Consider the following 18837-nt stretch of genomic DNA (forward strand, 5'->3'; position numbering starts at 1 on the left):
ATGTATGCAAAACCTACATTCTAATTAGACATTTAGTTACACCCTCTGTTCAGAAGGCTTGGATTGTGTCTTCCTGCCTGGCCCAAGGCGGCTGGACTGGTTGGTCCTTTGGGATCCCCTTCCATCTCTAGGATTCAATGAATTTATGGAAGGAGAGAAAGAAAGATGGAAATGAAGCCAAAGGAGCTGGGAAAATGGATTTCTGCTCAGAGGGAAGGAGAAGGTTACCTCACCCGGAGCTGAGAAAACAAGGAAGGAGATTCAAGGGAGAAGACATTGAAAGCAAAAGCAGAGAAAGGGAGTGTTAGGGGAAAATCCCAAAAACAGCAGAGCATCCAAAATACAAACAGGATACTTAACAGGATACTTAGGAAGGAGAGTCAAGGGAGAAGACACTGAAAGCAAAAGCAGAGAAAGGGAGCGTTAGGGGAAAATCCCAAAAACAGCAGAGCATCCAAAATACAAATAGGATACTTAACAGGATACTTAGGAAGGAGAGTCAAGGGAGAAGACATTGAAAGCAAAAACAGAGAAAGGGAGTGTTAGGGGAAAATCCCAAAAACAGCAGAGCATCCAAAATACAAACAGGATACTTAACAGGATACTTAGGAAGGAGAGTCAAGGGAGAAGACACTGAAAGCAAAAGCAGAGAAAGGGAGCGTTAGGGGAAAATCCCAAAAACAGCAGAGCATCCAAAATACAAATAGGATACTTAACAGGATACTTAGGAAGGAGAGTCAAGGGAGAAGACATTGAAAGCAAAAACAGAGAAAGGGAGTGTTAGGGAAAAAATCCCAAAAACAGCAGAGCATCCAAAATACAAATAGGATACTTAACAGGATACTTAGGAAGGAGAGTCAAGGGAGAAGACATTGAAAGCAAGGGCAGAGAAAGAGAGTGTTAGGGGAAAATCCCAAAAATAGCAGAGCATCCAAAATACAAATAGGATACTTAACAGGATACTTAGGAAGGAGAGTCAAGGGAGAAGACATTGAAAGCAAAAACAGAGAAAGGGAGTGTTAGGGAAAAAATCCCAAAAACAGCAGAGCATCCAAAATACAAATAGGATACTTAACAGGATACTTAGGAAGGAGAGTCAAGGGAGAAGACATTGAAAGCAAAGCAGAGAAAGGGAGTGTTAGGGGAAAATCCCAAAAACAGCAGAGCATCCAAAATACAAACAGGATACTTAACAGGATACTTAGGAAGGAGAGTCAAGGGAGAAGACACTGAAAGCAAAAGCAGAGAAAGGGAGCATTAGGGGAAAATCCCAAAAACAGCAGAGCATCCAAAATACAAATAGGATACTTAACAGGATACTTAGGAAGGAGAGTCAAGGGAGAAGACATTGAAAGCAAAAACAGAGAAAGGGAGTGTTAGGGAAAAAATCCCAAAAACAGCAGAGCATCCAAAATACAAATAGGATACTTAACAGGATACTTAGGAAGGAGAGTCAAGGGAGAAGACATTGAAAGCAAAGCAGAGAAAGGGAGTGTTAGGGAAAAATCCCCAAAAAAGCAGAGCATCCAAAATACAAATAGGATACTTAACAGGATACTTAGGAAGGAGAGTCAAGGGAGAAGACATTGAAAGCAAGGGCAGAGAAAGGGAGTGTTAGGGGAAAATCCCAAAAATAGCAGAGCATCCAAAATACAAATAGGATACTTAACAGGATACTTAGGAAGGAGAGTCAAGGGAGAAGACATTGAAAGCAAAAACAGAGAAAGGGAGTGTTAGGGAAAAAATCCCCAAAACAGCAGAGCATCCAAAATACAAATAGGATACTTAACAGGATACTTAGGAAGGAGAGTCAAGGGAGAAGACATTGAAAGCAAAGCAGAGAAAGGGAGTGTTAGGGAAAAATCCCCCAAAAAGCAGAGCATCCAAAATACAAATAGGATACTTAACAGGATACTTAGGAAGGAGAGTCAAGGGAGAAGACATTGAAAGCAAGGGCAGAGAAAGGGAGTGTTAGGGGAAAATCCCAAAAATAGCAGAGCATCCAAAATACAAATAGGATACTTAACAGGATACTTAGGAAGGAGAGTCAAGGGAGAAGACATTGAAAGCAAAGCAGAGAAAGGGAGTGTTAGGGAAAAATCCCCCAAAAAGCAGAGCATCCAAAATACAAATAGGATACTTAACAGGATACTTAGGAAGGAGAGTCAAGGGAGAAGACATTGAAAGCAAGGGCAGAGAAAGGGAGTGTTAGGGGAAAATCCCAAAAATAGCAGAGCATCCAAAATACAAATAGGATACTTAACAGGATACTTAGGAAGGAGAGTCAAGGGAGAAGACATTGAAAGCAAAAACAGAGAAAGGGAGTGTTAGGGAAAAAATCCCAAAAACAGCAGAGCATCCAAAATACAAATAGGATACTTAACAGGATACTTAGGAAGGAGAGTCAAGGGAGAAGACATTGAAAGCAAAAACAGAGAAAGGGAGTGTTAGGGAAAAAATCCCAAAAACAGCAGAGCATCCAAAATACAAATAGGATACTTAACAGGATACTTAGGAAGGAGAGTCAAGGGAGAAGATATTAAAAACAAAAGCAGAGAAAGGGAGTGTTAGGGAAAAATCCCCAAAAAAGCAGAGCATCCAAAATACAAATAGGATACTTAACAGGATACTTAGGAAGGAGAGTCAAGGGAGAAGACATTGAAAGCAAAAACAGAGAAAGGGAGTGTTAGGGAAAAAATCCCAAAAACAGCAGAGCATCCAAAATACAAATAGGATACTTAACAGGATACTTAGGAAGGAGAGTCAAGGGAGAAGACATTGAAAGCAAAAACAGAGAAAGAGAGTGTTAGGGGAAAATCCCAAAAATAGCAGAGCATCCAAAATACAAATAGGATACTTAACAGGATACTTAGGAAGGAGAGTCAAGGGAGAAGATATTAAAAACAAAAGCAGAGAAAGGGAGTGTTAGGGAAAAATCCCCAAAAAAGCAGAGCATCCAAAATACAAATAGGATACTTAACAGGATACTTAGGAAGGAGAGTCAAGGGAGAAGACATTGAAAGCAAAAACAGAGAAAGAGAGTGTTAGGGGAAAATCCCAAAAATAGCAGAGCATCCAAAATACAAATAGGATACTTAACAGGATACTTAGGAAGGAGAGTCAAGGGAGAAGATATTAAAAACAAAAGCAGAGAAAGGGAGTGTTAGGGAAAAATCCCCAAAAAAGCAGAGCATCCAAAATACAAATAGGATACTTAACAGGATACTTAGGAAGGAGAGTCAAGGGAGAAGACATTGAAAGCAAGGGCAGAGAAAGAGAGTGTTAGGGGAAAACCCCAAAAATAGCAGAGCATCCAAAATACAAATAGGATACTTAACAGGATACTTAGGAAGGAGAGTCAAGGGAGAAGACATTGAAAGCAAAAACAGAGAAAGGGAGTGTTAGGGAAAAAAATCCCAAAAACAGCAGAGCATCCAAAATACAAATAGGATACTTAACAGGATACTTAGGAAGGAGAGTCAAGGGAGAAGACATTGAAAGCAAGGGCAGAGAAAGAGAGTGTTAGGGGAAAATCCCAAAAATAGCAGAGCATCCAAAATACAAATAGGATACTTAACAGGATACTTAGGAAGGAGAGTCAAGGGAGAAGACATTGAAAGCAAAAACAGAGAAAGGGAGTGTTAGGGAAAAAATCCCAAAAACAGCAGAGCATCCAAAATACAAATAGGATACTTAACAGGATACTTAGGAAGGAGAGTCCAGGGAGAAGACATTGAAAGCAAAAACAGAGAAAGGGAGTGTTAGGGAAAAAATCCCAAAAACAGCAGAGCATCCAAAATACAAATAGGATACTTAACAGGATACTTAGGAAGGAGAGTCAAGGGAGAAGATATTAAAAACAAAAGCAGAGAAAGGGAGTGTTAGGGAAAAATCCCCAAAAAAGCAGAGCATCCAAAATACAAATAGGATACTTAACAGGAGACTTAGGAAGGAGAGTCAAGGGAGAAGACATTGAAAGCAAAAGCAGAGAAAAGGGAGTGTTAGGGGAAAATCCCAGAAACAGCAGAGCATCCAAAATACAAATAGGATACTTAACAGGAGACTTAGGAAGGAGAGTCAAGGGAGAAGACATTGAAAGCAAAAGCAGAGAAAAGGGAGTGTTAGGGAAAAATCCCCAAAACAGCAGAGCATCCAAAATACAAATAGGATACTTAACAGGATACTTAGGAAGGAGAGTCAAGGGAGAAGACATTGAAAGCAAAAGCAGAGAAAAGGGAGTGTTAGGGAAAAATCCCCAAAACAGCAGAGCATCCAAAATACAAATAGGATACTTAACAGGATACTTAACAATTGAGCATTCAGCTCACAGCAAGCAGAGCGTGAAGTGATGTTATAAGTGTTATCCTTTTAAATGCTTCTTAACTGTTTTTATCATGTTTTATGTATTGGATTGTGGTTGTGAACCGCTCTGAGTCGCCCTGAGGGCTGAGAAGAGCGGTATAAAAATGGAGCAAATAAATAAATAAATAAATGTGACTGGAAAATAATGTAGAGCTTAAGAAGCAGAGGTAATAATAATAATAATAATAATAATAATAATAATAATAATAATATATTTCTAAACCCAAGGGGACTCGGGGCAGTTTACACGCAAAAAGGGTGCAAACATTCAATGCCCAACTCAAACACATTTAAAGATAAACCAAATAATACAAAAATAATAACCGTAAATTTGTGTCAAAAGAGAAATTAATACCAAAACGAGGACCAAATATGAATAATTGAATAAACCTATTTGTACTAATAACATAAATTAACCACTTATGCAGAGTTCTGTCTTTGATTGTTTTAACTAGTTATAATTGTTGTTGTTATACTGTATTTTGTGTATTGTATTTTGGAACTGTTGGGCATCGAATTGTGCCTTTTGTAAGCTGCGCTGAGTCCCCGCTAGGGGGTTGAGAAGGGCGGGGTATAAGCACTCGAAATAAATAATAAATAAATTTAATACTTACACAAGGTTTATTTATAAGAATAATAACCACATTTCTTAATAGTTTCCCAAGTCACTCCTGACATGAAAAATAGTAATGAACTACTATCTCTTTTAGGGTTCAAAAAAGAGGGGGAAATCTTCAAGCACTACATTTCTCCTGACACATACAAGTAGAGCAGTGGTTCTCAAGCTGGGGGTCGGGACCCCTGAAGGGGTCGTGAGGGGGTGTCGGAGGGGTCGCCAAAGACCATCACAGACAGTATTTTCTGTTAGTCATGGGAGTTCTGTGTGGGAAGTTTGGCCTAATTCTATCGTTGGTGGGCTTCAGAATGCTCTTTGGTAGTAGGTGAACTATAAATCCCAGCAACTACAACTCCCAAATGTCAAGGTCTATTTTTCCTGAACTTCACCAGTGTTCACATTTGGGCATATTGAATATTCGTGCCAAGTTTGATCCACATCTATCATTGTTTGAGTCCACAGTGCTCTCAGGATGTAAGCGAACTACAACTCTAAAACCCAAGGTCAATGCCCACCAAACCCTTCCAGTATTTTCTGTTGGTCATGGGAGTTCTGAGTGCCAAGTTTGGTTCAAGTCCATTGTTGGTGTAGTTCAGAATGCTCTTTGAATGTAGGTGAACTATAAATCCCAGCAACTACAACTCCCAAATGTCAAGGTCTATTTTTCCTGAACTTCACCAGTGTTCACATTTGGGCATATTGAATATTCGTGCCAAGTTTGATCCACATCTATCATTGTTTGAGTCCACAGTGCTCTCTGGATGTAAGCGAACTACAACTCTAAAACCCAAGGTCAATGCCCACCAAACCCTTCCAGTATTTTCTGTTGGCCATGGGAGTTCTGAGTGCCAAGTTTGGTTCAAGTCCATTGGTGTAGTTCAGAATGCTCTTTGAATGTAGGTGAACTATAAATCCCAGCAACTACAACTCCCAAATGACAAAATCAACCCTCCCATCCCAACCTCACCAGTATTCAAATTTGGGCATATTGGGTATTTGTGCCAAATTTGGTCCAGTGAATGAGAATACACCCTGCATATCAGATATTTACATAACGATTCATAACAGTAGCAAAATTACAATTATGAAGTAGCAACGAAAATAATTTAATGGCTGGGGGTCACCACAACATGAGGAACTGTATTAAGGGGTCACGGCATTACGAACATTGAGAACCACTGAAGTAGAGGCAGGTCTCAATACACTCTAGGGCAGTGGTTCTCAACATGTGGGTCCCCAGATGTTTTGGCCTTCAACTCCTAGAAATCCTAACCGCTGGTAAACTGGCCGGGATTTCTGGGAGTTGTAGGCCAAAACACCTGAGGACCCACACGTTGAGAGTGGTTCTCAACCTTGCTAATGCCGTGACCCCTTAATGCAGTTCCATATGTTGTGGTGACCCCCAACCATTATATTGTTTTCGTTGCTACTTGATACTTGTCATTTTACTACTGTTATAAATCGTAATGTAAATATCTGATATGCAGGGTGGGTTTTCATTCACTGGACTAAATTGAGCACAAATACCCAATATGCCCCAATGTGAATGCTAGTGAGGTCGAGGGGAGGATTGATTTTGTAATTTGGGAGTTGTAGTTGCTGGGATTTATACTTCACCTATAATCAAAGAGCATTCTAAACTAGACCAGCGATGGATTTAAACTGAACTTGGCACACAGAACTCCCACGACTATTCGAAAACACTGGAAGGGTTTGGTGGGCATTGACCTTGAGTTTGGGAGTTGTAGTTCACCTACATCCAGAGGAGTGCTGTGGATTCATGCAATGATGGATCTGGACCAAGCTTGGCACAAATACTCAATATGCCCAAATGTGAACACTGGTGGAGTCTGGGGAAAATAGACCTTGACATTTGGGAGTTGTAGTTGTTGGGATTTATAGTTCACCTACAATCAAAGAGCCTTCTGAACTCGACCAACAATAGAATTGGGTCAAACTTTCCACACAGAAGCCCCATGACCAACAGAAAATACTGTGTATTGTCGAAGGCTTTCATGGCTGGAATCACTAGGTTCTTGTGGGTTTTTTCGGGCTATAGAGCCATGTTCTAGAGGCATTTCTCCTGACGTTTCGCCTGCATCTATGGCAAGCATCCTCAGAGGTTGTGAGGACCTCACAACCTCTGAGGATGCTTGCCATAGATGCAGGCGAAACGTCAGGAGAAATGCCTCTAGAACATGGCTCTATAGCCTGAAAAAACCCACAAGAACCTAGAAAATACTGTGTTTTCTGATGGTCTTTGGCGACCCCTTTGACACCCTCTCACGACCCCCTCAGGGGTCCCGACCCCCAGGTTGAGAAACACTGCTCTAGGGTGTCAAAAGCAGAAGTCTGAACAAAGGCATGCACCTGAAAAGAATCCATTCCACGTAACCAATCAGAATGAGAGAAGAAAGAAAGAGGAGAGAACAAATGCATTCCAATAGTCATTCAGGAGTCGGGTGGGAAGGGATGCCCTCAGCCTATTCCTAAACTAACTATAGATTAGAATTAAAATGGAGATCGAGGGTATTGAGCCCAGCCCACTTCAGCCAGCCATGAAGACACAGTCAAAACATCTGCTTAAAAACACCCAGAAGGGTGTATCACTACAGAACAGTAGTGCTGGTGTGTTCAAGTGTAGGTTCTGTTACAACTTTTGTTATATTTGTTGATTGAGTTGCAGTAATTACCTTTCTAATTAATAAAATAAAAATGTATGTCACTAAGATGAAATATCCGGAAAGCTCTGACTTAGAGATCTCCCTGGGGTCAAATCCAACTGTTCTCTCCAATGTGAATTCTATGTCTACGCAGATTTGAACACTCAGTGAAGCTCTTTCCACATCCATGAGTTTCTAGGGTTGCTCCCCAGTGTGAATCCTTTGATGCGAACGTAGATCTGAACTCTGACTGAAGCTCTGTCCACACTCCAGGCACATATAGGGTTTCTCCCCAGTGTGAATCCTTTGATGCGAACGCAGACCTGAACTCTGACTGAAGCTCTGTCCACATTCCAGGCACATATAGGGTTTCTCCCCAGTGTGAATCCTTTGATGTGAACGTAAACTGCAATTCTTAGTAAAGCTCTGTCCACACCAAAGACATATATAGGGTTTCTCCCCAGTGTGAGTCCTTTGATGTGAACGTAGACCTGAACTCTGAGTGAAACTCTGTCCACACTCCAGGCATGTATAGGGTCTCTCCCCAGTGTGAGTCCTTTGATGTGAACGTAGACTTCCGCTCTCAATAAAGCACTGTCCACACCAAAGACACATATAGGGTTTCTCCCCAGTGTGAATCCTTTGATGTGAACGTAGACCTGAACTCTGCGTGAAGCTCTGTCCGCACTCCAGACATTTATAGGGTTTCTCCCCAGTGTGAATCCTTAGATGTGAATGTAGATTTGCACTCTGAGTGAAGCTCTGTCCACACTCCAGGCATGTATAGGGTTTCTCCCCAGTGTGAGTCCTTTGATGCGCATGGAGATTTGCACTCTGAGTGAAGCTCTGTCCACACTCCAGACATGTATATGGTTTCTCCCCAGTGTGAGTTCTTTGATGTCTATATAGACCTGAACTATGAGGAAATCTCTGTCCACACTCCAAGCATGTATAGGGTTTTTCCCCAGTGTGAATCCTTTGATGTGTATGTAAACTTGAGCTGTGACTGAAGCTCTGTCCACACTCCGGGCATGTAAAGGGTTTCTCCCCAGTGTGAGTCCTTTGATGTCTATGTAAACTTGAACTATAAGAAAATCTCTGTCCACACTCCAGGCATGCATAGGGCTTCTCCCCAGTGTGAGTCCTTTCATGTTGCTGCAGATCATTCCTCCGAGTGAAATTCTTTCCACACACAAGGCATATAGATACTCTCTCCTCCATGTCAACAGAGATACGGGTGCTGAATTGCAATATAGATAGTTGGCTCTTGTTCTTTTCTTTCTTATCTGTAAATAAGGTCAATAATTCATCAAGAACATTATGTTGAGATGATTTCTTCTTCTTCCTATGTTATTAGTTTTCTGAATGCACCCAAGAGTTGGCTCCATAGAATCCTCATGTCCCTGGTCAAGAGAGAAGCAAAAGATCAAGGATGAAAGCCAGAAACTTTCTTACCTGCAAGATTTTCCCCCTTTCCCTTGATGGGTCATGTTGAAAATGGAAATGACAAGAAATGCATACATAAGGTCCTCAAGTGCTTACGTAGATACCAGCAAAGGGAGTAATTGGTTCTTTTAAGAAAGGGAATGAATACAGAAAGAAAGAAGAAAAAGAAAAGAGGAGAGGGAGAAATGAATGAATGAATGAATGAATGATGGAGGGAGGGAGGAGGGAGGGGACCTCCTTCTAATACTGGAGCATCACATTGATTTCATTGGGTCAAACACAAATATGGCTAAAAGAACGGAAGGCAGGCAGGCAGCAAGAAAAGGTTATTTCCAGTATTAAAGGGCATCATGCATTGGATAACATTTACACAAATGACCAGACACTGTCAGAAGGAAGGGACAGAGTTTCATTTATGCTGACGATTGTGCCATCACCGCCCAAGCAGGGTGCTCTGAAATCATAGAATCAAAGAGTTGGAAGAGACCTCATGGGCCATCCAGTCCAACCCCATTCTGCCAAGAAGCAGGAATATTGCATTCAAATCACCCCTGACAGATGGCCATCCAGCCTCTGTTCAAAAGCTTCCAAAGAAGGAGCCTCCACCACACTCCGGGGCAGAGAGTTCCACTGCTGAACGGCTCTCACAGTCAGGAAGTTCTTCCTCATGTTCAGATGGAATCTCCTCTCTTGTAGTTTGAAGCCATTGCTCCGCGTCCTAGTCTCCAGGGAAGCAGAAAACAAGCTTGCTCAACCCTCCTCCTCCCTGTGGCTTCCTATCACATATTTATACATGGCTATCATATCCCCTCTCAGCCTTCTCTTCTTCAGGCTAAACATGCCCAGCTCCTTAAGCCGCTCCTCATAGGGCTTGTTCTCCAGACCCTTGATCATTTTAGTCGCCCTCCTCTGGACACATTCCAGCTTGTCAATATCTCTCTTGAATTGTGGTGCCCAGAATTGGACACAATATTCCAGGTGTGGTCTAACCAAAGCAGAATAGAGGGGTTCAAATGATTGAACAGAAGCTTTCAGAAGCTTTAGGTGCTCTTACTGTCTATTACAGGGAAAACCAGCTGATTCTGAATCCATCTAAAATACAGACATGTGCTTTCCATCTTAAGAACAGACAAGCATCTCAAGCTTGTCTGTGGAGCATTGCAGCACACCCAACTACCTGAGAGTGACCCTGGACCATGCTCTGACCTGCAAGAAGCACTGCCTGAATATCAAGCAAAAAGTGGGTGCTAGAAACATTATTATACAAAAGCTGACTGGCACAACCTGGAGATACAGTGAAGACATTTGCCTTTGCGCTTTGCTGCTAAGTATGCGTGCTTAGTGTGGAACACATCTCACCATGCTAAAGTGGATGTGGCTCTTAATGAGACATGCTTCATTATCATAGGATGTCTACGCTCTACAACACTGGAGAAATTATACTGTTATACTGTTTAGCCAGTATTGCACAACCTGACAACTGCCAGGAAGTAGCAGCCAATAATGAAAAGTTCAATCCCGTTTTGATATCAGCCAGCATGCTAATGCCTTAAATCAAGAAATAGTTTTCTAAGATCTACAGAGATACTTGCAGGAACACCTCAGCAAGCGAGAGTCCAAAAGTGGCAGGCTCCAACACAGAACCTCAATCAATGCCTGATACCAAATGCCTGCGAGTACTCCACCACTGCACTAACAGCAGGAAAGCCCACACAGAGTATGCAGCTGAAACAGCTCAAAAGAGCTCGCCCGCCATCTTAAGATACCGCAAGACAGGAGGAGGCCACTTTATACCAACAATACTTTTTGAAGCGAAACCAATTGACCAAATGCTGTATGGAGCTCAGTGTGGCTCCTTGTCAAATTCTGCCCCACTAGAGTGTGGTCAATCAGAATTTCTAAGATCAGCTCTACAGGCTCCCAGAGGTGTCTCTAATGCAAGCCTGCGATTGGAGACAGGCTTCGTGAAAGTGGAGGCGAGAGTATGAACACCTATCCTCAACTACTGGCTATGCCTATCATTCTCCCCACGGGCTCTTGCCCCTCTAACCATATGGGGCGACTTCCACTCCTCATGGACTAAAGCAGTGGCTGTAAAGATCACAACACTAGGTTTCTCCCAAGAAGAATAGCTAAGCATGAAATGAGACAAAGGCAAGGATCTCACTTAGCAACAGATCCTGGGCATAGAGCGCCAAACGGACTTAGCCTGCTCCCCAGCCTTTATTGTTAGTGAAGCTAAAAGATACCTCACCCCCCCCTCTCCCCATGGCATGCCTAACAGACTTGGAGGTGTCTGAACGTCAAGGGGGTTTTACCCTGGCAAGATGCCATGCTCTCCCATCGACTGTATTGGAGGGGAGGTATCGGAAGATCCTTTTATAACTTCTCAGAAACCATAAAGGAAGCTGCACACCAGAACGTACATACAGGAAACAGTAAGCAACAACAACAGATTGCTATAGAAGGCTCCATGAAGGTTGTCATTTCCAATAAAGGGGCATCCAGTCTAGACCCTTTCAGCCAGCCAGGAGAAGAAAGTCCAAAGCTCTATTTTAAAACATCAAAAAAGGTTTAATTTACCTATTGGGCATAACAGATTTGGATATACCACTAAATTCTAATGATGACATTTTGTTTACATATTATTATTATTATTATTATTATTATTATTATTATTATTATTATGGGGAGCATTTGCACAGCTCAGGCTCGTGCGCCAGCTGCGCCCGTACCTCGGGAAGTCTGACTTGGCCACGGTGGTACATGCTCTGGTCACATCCTGCCTTGACTACTGCAATGCTCTCTACGTGGGGCTGCCCTTGAAGACAGCCCGGAAGCTTCAGCTAGTCCAGCGCTCGGCAGCCATGTTACTAACAGGAGCGGGACGCAGGGAGCACACAACGCCCTTGTTGTTCCAGCTCCACTGGCTGCCTATCTGCTACCGGGCCCAATTTAAGGTGCTGGTGTTGGCCTACAAAGCCCTAAACTGTTCCGGCCCAAAATACCTTTCTGACCGCATCTCGGCCTATGAGCCCATGAGGGCCTTGAGATCGTCTGGGGAGGCCCTTCTCTCGATCCCGCCTGCTTCACAGGCACGTCTGGCGGGGACGAGAGAGAGGGGCTTCTCGGTGGTGGCCCCCCGGCTGTGGAACACCCTCCCTGTAGACATCAGACAGGCGCCCTCCCTTATGTCATTCCGTAAGAGCCTAAAGACATGGTTATTCGAGAAGGCATTTAACTAAGTGCTACAATAATTGGCAATGACGACTGGAACGGAATATGGATTACGAGATTGGTTATGATTCTACGATGAGACGGAGCGGATTATTTAGTGTAATTATATTATTGTTGTATTATTGATAGTTATGATGATATTTCGTTGTGTTATTGCTTTATTGTAAATTCATCTTTTTATATGTTGTACACCGCCGTGAGTCGCCCTAGGGCTGAGAACGGCGGTCAACAAATGCAGCAAATAAATAAATAAATAAATAAATAAATAAATAAATTATTTTTATTTATACCCCGCAAAATCTCCCAAAGGACTCGATGCAGCTTACAAAGGCCAAGGCCGCTGACAACACAGCATACAATACACAATAAACTCATAAGCAAATAATAAAACATCAAGCAAGACAATAAGACAATAAATAATAACATCGTGACACAATTAAAACCAAAGGCCAGGCCAAATGTAATGGACAAAATTAAAAGTGCTGAGCTTGACAGGTAAAATGTGAAGGGTGTTGGAGGTAGGTGCAATGTGCAGATAATCCTGAGTCTCTAACAAGGTGCATTTGGGACTTTCACTACAGCCGACAGAATTAGCTATGCTCAACATTGGAAGCAAAAGGAACACCAGATTTAGATGAAGGGTTACTGAAAGTCAAAGAGAATAAAGATATGGGCAAATTAACTTTTTTATTAAAGAAAACCTTGGGAAATCCAATAAAATATACAGACTGGTCCAAGATAGAGAAATATGAAAAAAATTAGAAAATGAAAGAAACACTAAAAGACATTACTTTTCAATGAAGAAATAAGAGCCGATCTTTCTCTACCTTCACTATCTCTTTTTTATTATTTTAATCAAAGATGAAGAATTTTGTTCTTTTATCACCCTCAAATATAGAATATTTTAGTATAGACAAAGACAAAACCGCAAAGGACTAGATGGAAGTCACCAGGACCCTTTTTTCTTACCCATTTTTTACTATCCATTTCCTACTATCCTATTTCATTAATGTTCTCCCACTTTACGTGTGTGTGTGTGTGTGTGTGTGTGTATTTCCCTGACCTCTCCCCTGTTATTCCTGATTACCTTTACTAAGTTCTTGTGGGTTTTTTCGGGCTATAGGGCCATGTTCTAGAGGCATATTCTCATGACGTTTCGCCTGCATCCTCACCTCACTACCTCTGAGGATGCTTGCCATAGATGCAGGCGAAACGTCATGAGAATATGCCTCTAGAACATGGCCCTATAGCCCAAAAAAACCCCACAAGTACCTAGTGATTCCAGCCATGAAAGCCTTCGACAATACCTTTACTAAAATTCTAAACAAAAAAAAAGAAGAAGAGGGTTAGTGTGTTCAAGTTTAGGTTCCATTATAACTTTTATTTGCACAATTTGTTGATTGATTTGCAGTAATTACAGCTAAATGAATAGGTTTCTAATTAAGAAAATATAGTTTGTTGGTAAAAACGTTTGTGATGAATCACATGGAGCAGCTATAGAGAAAACTACACAAATTTGGGAACACAGAAACGCTGGACCACACCAACAACCACCATGTCAGACTACACAGAGAAGCCATTGAAATCCACAAGCATGTGGACAATTTCAACAGAAAGGAGGAGACCATGAAAATGAACAAAATCTGGCTACTAGGATTAAAAAAAACTCTAAAATCGGGACAATAAATAAAGAATTCCAGACAAGAATCAATCAGGGCCAACTAACACCTCCAAACAAAGGATTCCCCAGGCAGCAACCAGTCAGACTTTGAAGTTACAAGGCCATTAAATGCTAATCAAGTTGACCAATTGCAACATTAACATTTGCCTCAAGAAGACAAGAGTTCTTACTCCCATCCTGGACATTCCACAGAAATATAAACCTCACTTGCCTAGTTTTCAACTGACCTCACAAGCTCTGAGGGTGCCTGCCATAGATGTGGGCGAAACATCAGTGAGATTCCTTCTGGAACATGGCCACACAGTTCAGAAAACTCACAGGAACCCAAACTACACGAAAATTATTTATACAGTAAAGATTATATGAAACGTATCTCTCTATATTATTATATTATATATATTAAATTTTATAAGGGTTTTTTTTTATAAGGGTTTAGTTTAACTTCCAGTTTGCTAACAAACTGGAGGTTAAACCAATCCCTTAAACTAATCTATATATATAAATCTGTAAAGGGTGTCCTTAGGCGCCCAAAAACGGGAAAACCCCCGGAGGAAAACTCACCAAACTTGCCGTACACATTCCTCATACCCCAAGGTATGACCAACAATCATCACAATTCCGATACACATCACAACAAACTCACAATTTCGAAACAACACAGAGCGTGCGCAGAAGTGTCCTGGGAGGCCTGGCTCTCGCTCTCCTCCCCCCTCCACATGTTCCTTCTCCTTCTCTTGGATGGCTGATGAGGAGGAGGAGGAGGATGCAGCCCTGAGACTGAGGTTCCCTTTCTCCATGATGGCCACCACTGGGGCCAGCCTGGCGCTGAACCCGCCGCCTGAGGCCAGGCGCGGATCTGTTGCGCGGCGAAACTGCCACAGCACTGGGAGGGGAAGAAGCTGCATGGTGCGGCTCGCCCGGCACGTGCACATGGCCGGACCACGCCCCCTCCGTGCAAGCCACGCCAGCCCACCCCTTCCCGCCCTGACCCAATCCTTCACTCCTCCCCCTCCTCCTCCACCCACGCCCCCTCCCTTCGCCAGCCCGCCCCTTCCCGCCCTGACCCAATCCTTCGCTCCTCCCCCTCCCCCTCCGCGCAAGCCACGCCCCCTCCCTTCGCCAGCCCGCCCCTTCCCGCCCTGACCCAATCCTTCACTCCTCACCCTTCTCCAATCAAAGAGCATACTCAACCCCACGAATCACAGAATCGCGGAAAACTTCCCACACAGAACCCCCATGACCAACAGAACATACTTAAGCCCATCCAATCCACCTCCCTTCATCAGGGCAAGAACATGAAATCAAACTCCTCCTCACTAATAGCCATCCAGCCATAGATAGATAGATACATAGATAGATATCATTCACACAAGACATACAGTATCATAGATTTGAAAGGGACCCTTAAAGAAGGGCAATGATATGTTGCATGTTCCAGGGTGGGCAAACCAGACACTCTCGACTTCAACACTGACAAAGACAAAGCAAGAAACACTGTTTACCCACAAGCAGAAAGAAATTGTATATATTAGAACAACACTTTCTCATTACTTTATTTTCCAGATCAACAGACTGGGCCACAGCAACGCATGGCAGGGTCAGCTAGTCCCTTATAAACTTGGGAAGTCAGACTTGGCCTTGGTGTTGATGCTCCTGTTACATCTCATATAGGCTACTGCAACATGCTCTGTGTGGGGTTGCCTTTGAAGACAGCCCAGAAGCTTCACTTAGTCCAATGGGCAGTAGCCAGATTCCTAACTGGGGCGGTGTACAGGGAGCATACTACTCCTCTGTGGCATCAGCTCCACTGGCTGTCAATTTACTACTGAGCCCAATTTAAAGTGCTGGCCTTGGCCTATAAAGCCCTAAATGGTTCTGGTCCAACTTAGCTGTCCGAATGCATCTCTTCTTTCTATGAGCCAACAAGAGCTTTAAGATAGCCTGGGGAGGCCCTGCTCTCAGTCCCACCACCTTTGCAAGTGGGACTGGTGGGAACGGCTGTGGAACGCCCTTCCTATGGAGGTAAGATCAGCCCCCTCGCTAATGGTGTTCCAAAGAAGATTAAAAACTTGGCTGTTCGAACGGGCATTCGGTTAAACAGTGCAATGAATGTGATGATTACAGGAATGGAAATTTGGACGACGGATTGGATCACGACTCTAGTTATGAGATGCTTTGTGTTGTCTATTGTTGTATCAATATTGTATATTATGCTTTTATAGTTTTAAATTGTATATCGTTGATTGATTCTTATCCTTGTTGTAAACCGCGTTGAGTCGCCTGTTGGGCTGAGAAACTGCGGTATACAAGTAAAGTAAAGTAAATAAATAAATAAACAAGAGAAAGGGCCTTTTCAGTGGTGGCCCCCTGGCTGTGGAATTCCTTCCCCAGCAACATCAGTGTTGCACTCCAGGCCAGGAAACAGCTCTGCACTTAAGCACCACACTCCAGTCCAAATTAAATTACCAAAGCAGTTTATCAAAGATTATATAAAAAAAAAAACATTTCAGCAAAAACAGGAAAAAACTTCAAAGTCTATACATATAAAGTAGTCCACAAAGTTCAAGGTACAAGAGTAATCCAAGATCCCAAAGCAACAGGACACCCAGGCACAGGAATACAAGAAAACCAGGAAGTACAAGGCAGCATAGAATCCAATACAAAAATCCAGGAACAATCCTTCAAACTTGGAAGCATGAAGCAGGTACAAAGACATGGAATTAGAATTCCCACAGAAAGCTTGACTAGGAATTGGCAACAATAGTTGCCTCAATTACCAACGTTGACCAGACTGGCTGGAAAATCCCCCCGGCCTCTCTAATATACACATGAAATCATGCCTCTTCCCATGACCTCCTGATATGGGTCTCTTCCCTATCAAGCGCTGTGACCTTCGGAGATTCTGTTGGGCAGCACAAAGTTGACAAAAACTGAGTGTCCTATCAACCAGCTCAGTATCTTGCAACTCATTATTCTCTCCACCCGGGATTTCAGTCTCTGAACTCGTTTCCCTGGAGAACGTGTCTTCTGCACCAACCTTGGCATCTCTCTGGAACGTAGAATCATAGAATCAAAAAGTTGGAAGAGACCTCATGGGCCATCCAGTCCAACCCCCTGCCAAGAAGCAGGAATATTGCATTCAAATCACCCGACAGATGGCCATCCAGACTCTGTTTAAAAGCTTCCAAAGAAGGAGCCTCCACCACACTCCGGGGCAGAGAGTTCCACTGCTGAACGGCTCTCACAGTCAGGAAGTTCTTCCTCATGTTCAGATGGAATCTCCTCTCTTGTAGTTTGAAGCCATTGTTCCGCGTCCTAGTCTCCAGGGAAGCAGAAAACAAGCTTGCTCCCTCCTCCTCCCTGTGGCCTCCTCTCACATATTTATACATGGCTATCATATCCCCTCTCAGCCTTCTCTTCTTCAGGCTAAACATGCCCAGCTCGTTAAGCCGCTCCTCATAGGGCTTGTTCTCCAGACCTTTTATCATTTTAGTCGCTCTCCTCTGGACACATTCCAGCTTGTCAATATCTCTCTTCAATTGTGTGGCCCAGAACTGGACACAATATTCCAGATGTGGTCTAACCAAAGCGGAATAGAGGGGTAGCATTACTTCCCTGGACCTAGACACTAGGCTCCTATTGATGCAGGCCAAAATCCCATTGGCTTTTTTTGCCGCCACATCACATTGTTGGCTCATGTTTAACTTGTTGTCCACGAGGACTCCAAGATCTTTTTCACACGTACTGCTCTCGAGCCAGGCATCATCCCCCATTCTGTATCTTTGCATTTCATTTTTCCTGCCTAAGTGGAGTATCTTGCATTTGTCACTGTTGAACTTCATTTTGTTAGTTTTGGCCATTCATCTCTCTAATCTGTCAAGATCGTTTTGAATCCTGCTCCTGTCCTCTGGAGTATTGGCTATCCCTCCCAATTTGGTGTGGTCTGCAAACTTGATGATCCTGCCTTCTAACCCTTCATCTAAGTCATGAATGAAGGATCCTGATCAGGACCGGGCCCAGGACGGAACCCTGTGGCACTCCGCTCGCCACTTCTTTCCAGGATGAAGAGGAAGCATTAGTGAGCACCCTCTGGGTTCGTCCATTTAACCAATTACAGATCCACCTCACCGTAGTTTTGCCCTTCACTAACTGCTGGAGACACAGACTAATCATTTTTAGGACTTAAAATCTCATGTTTGTTCACCGGCCCAGAGTTCCCATGATCCACTTTCCCATTTACATCGATATCAGCCACAGTCATAGGCTGAACTACAATAATTAGGCAGGCCCCGTTTCTTTGGGTTTTCAGAAAGAAGTTAAAGACATGGCTCTGTACTCAAGCAGCTGAAAAATAAGCTATTACAATTTCGACAAGTGTGAATAAGGATTACGAGCAAGGATTATGGATGAATAATGCACTTCATATGTTTTAAATCTGTTATTCTGGTGGCTTGTAGTGCTGAGTACGCATGGCACACATCTCACCACGCTAAAACAGTGGATATGACTCTTAATGAGACATGCTGCATTATCACAGGATGTCTACGCCCTATAACACTGGAGAAATTATGCTGTTTAGCCGGTATTGCACAACCTGACAACTGCCACGAAGTAGCAGCCAATAATGAAAAGATCAATCCCGTTTTGATATCAGCCAGCATGCTAATGCCTTAAATCAAGAAATAGTTTTCCAAGATCTACAGAGATACTTGCAGGAACACCTCAGCAAGCGAGAGTCCAAAAGTGGCAGGCTCAAACCCAGAACCAATGGCTGATACCAAATGAAGACTGGGCGACTTGGAAGGCGCTGAACAGACTGCGCTCTGGCACCA

General features: G+C 43.0%; 1 protein-coding gene and 2 pseudogenes across 1 annotated transcript in view; all 3 read right to left on the minus strand.

Moving 5' to 3' along the window:
• LOC132761660 (zinc finger protein 420-like) overlaps nucleotides 1-18837 on the minus strand; it is a 72616-nt pseudogene that overhangs the window by 26738 nt on the left and 27041 nt on the right.
• Nucleotides 1-18837, minus strand: part of LOC132761654 (zinc finger protein 850-like) — a 64320-nt gene that overhangs the window by 18438 nt on the left and 27045 nt on the right. The gene's annotated exons all lie outside the window — the stretch shown is intronic.
• Nucleotides 7171-11653, minus strand: LOC137094730 (zinc finger protein 135-like; annotated as a pseudogene).

The sequence above is a fragment of the Anolis sagrei genome, chromosome 1, assembly GCF_037176765.1.
Source record: "Anolis sagrei isolate rAnoSag1 chromosome 1, rAnoSag1.mat, whole genome shotgun sequence".
In the NCBI taxonomy this organism is placed as follows: Eukaryota; Metazoa; Chordata; class Lepidosauria; order Squamata; family Dactyloidae; genus Anolis; species Anolis sagrei.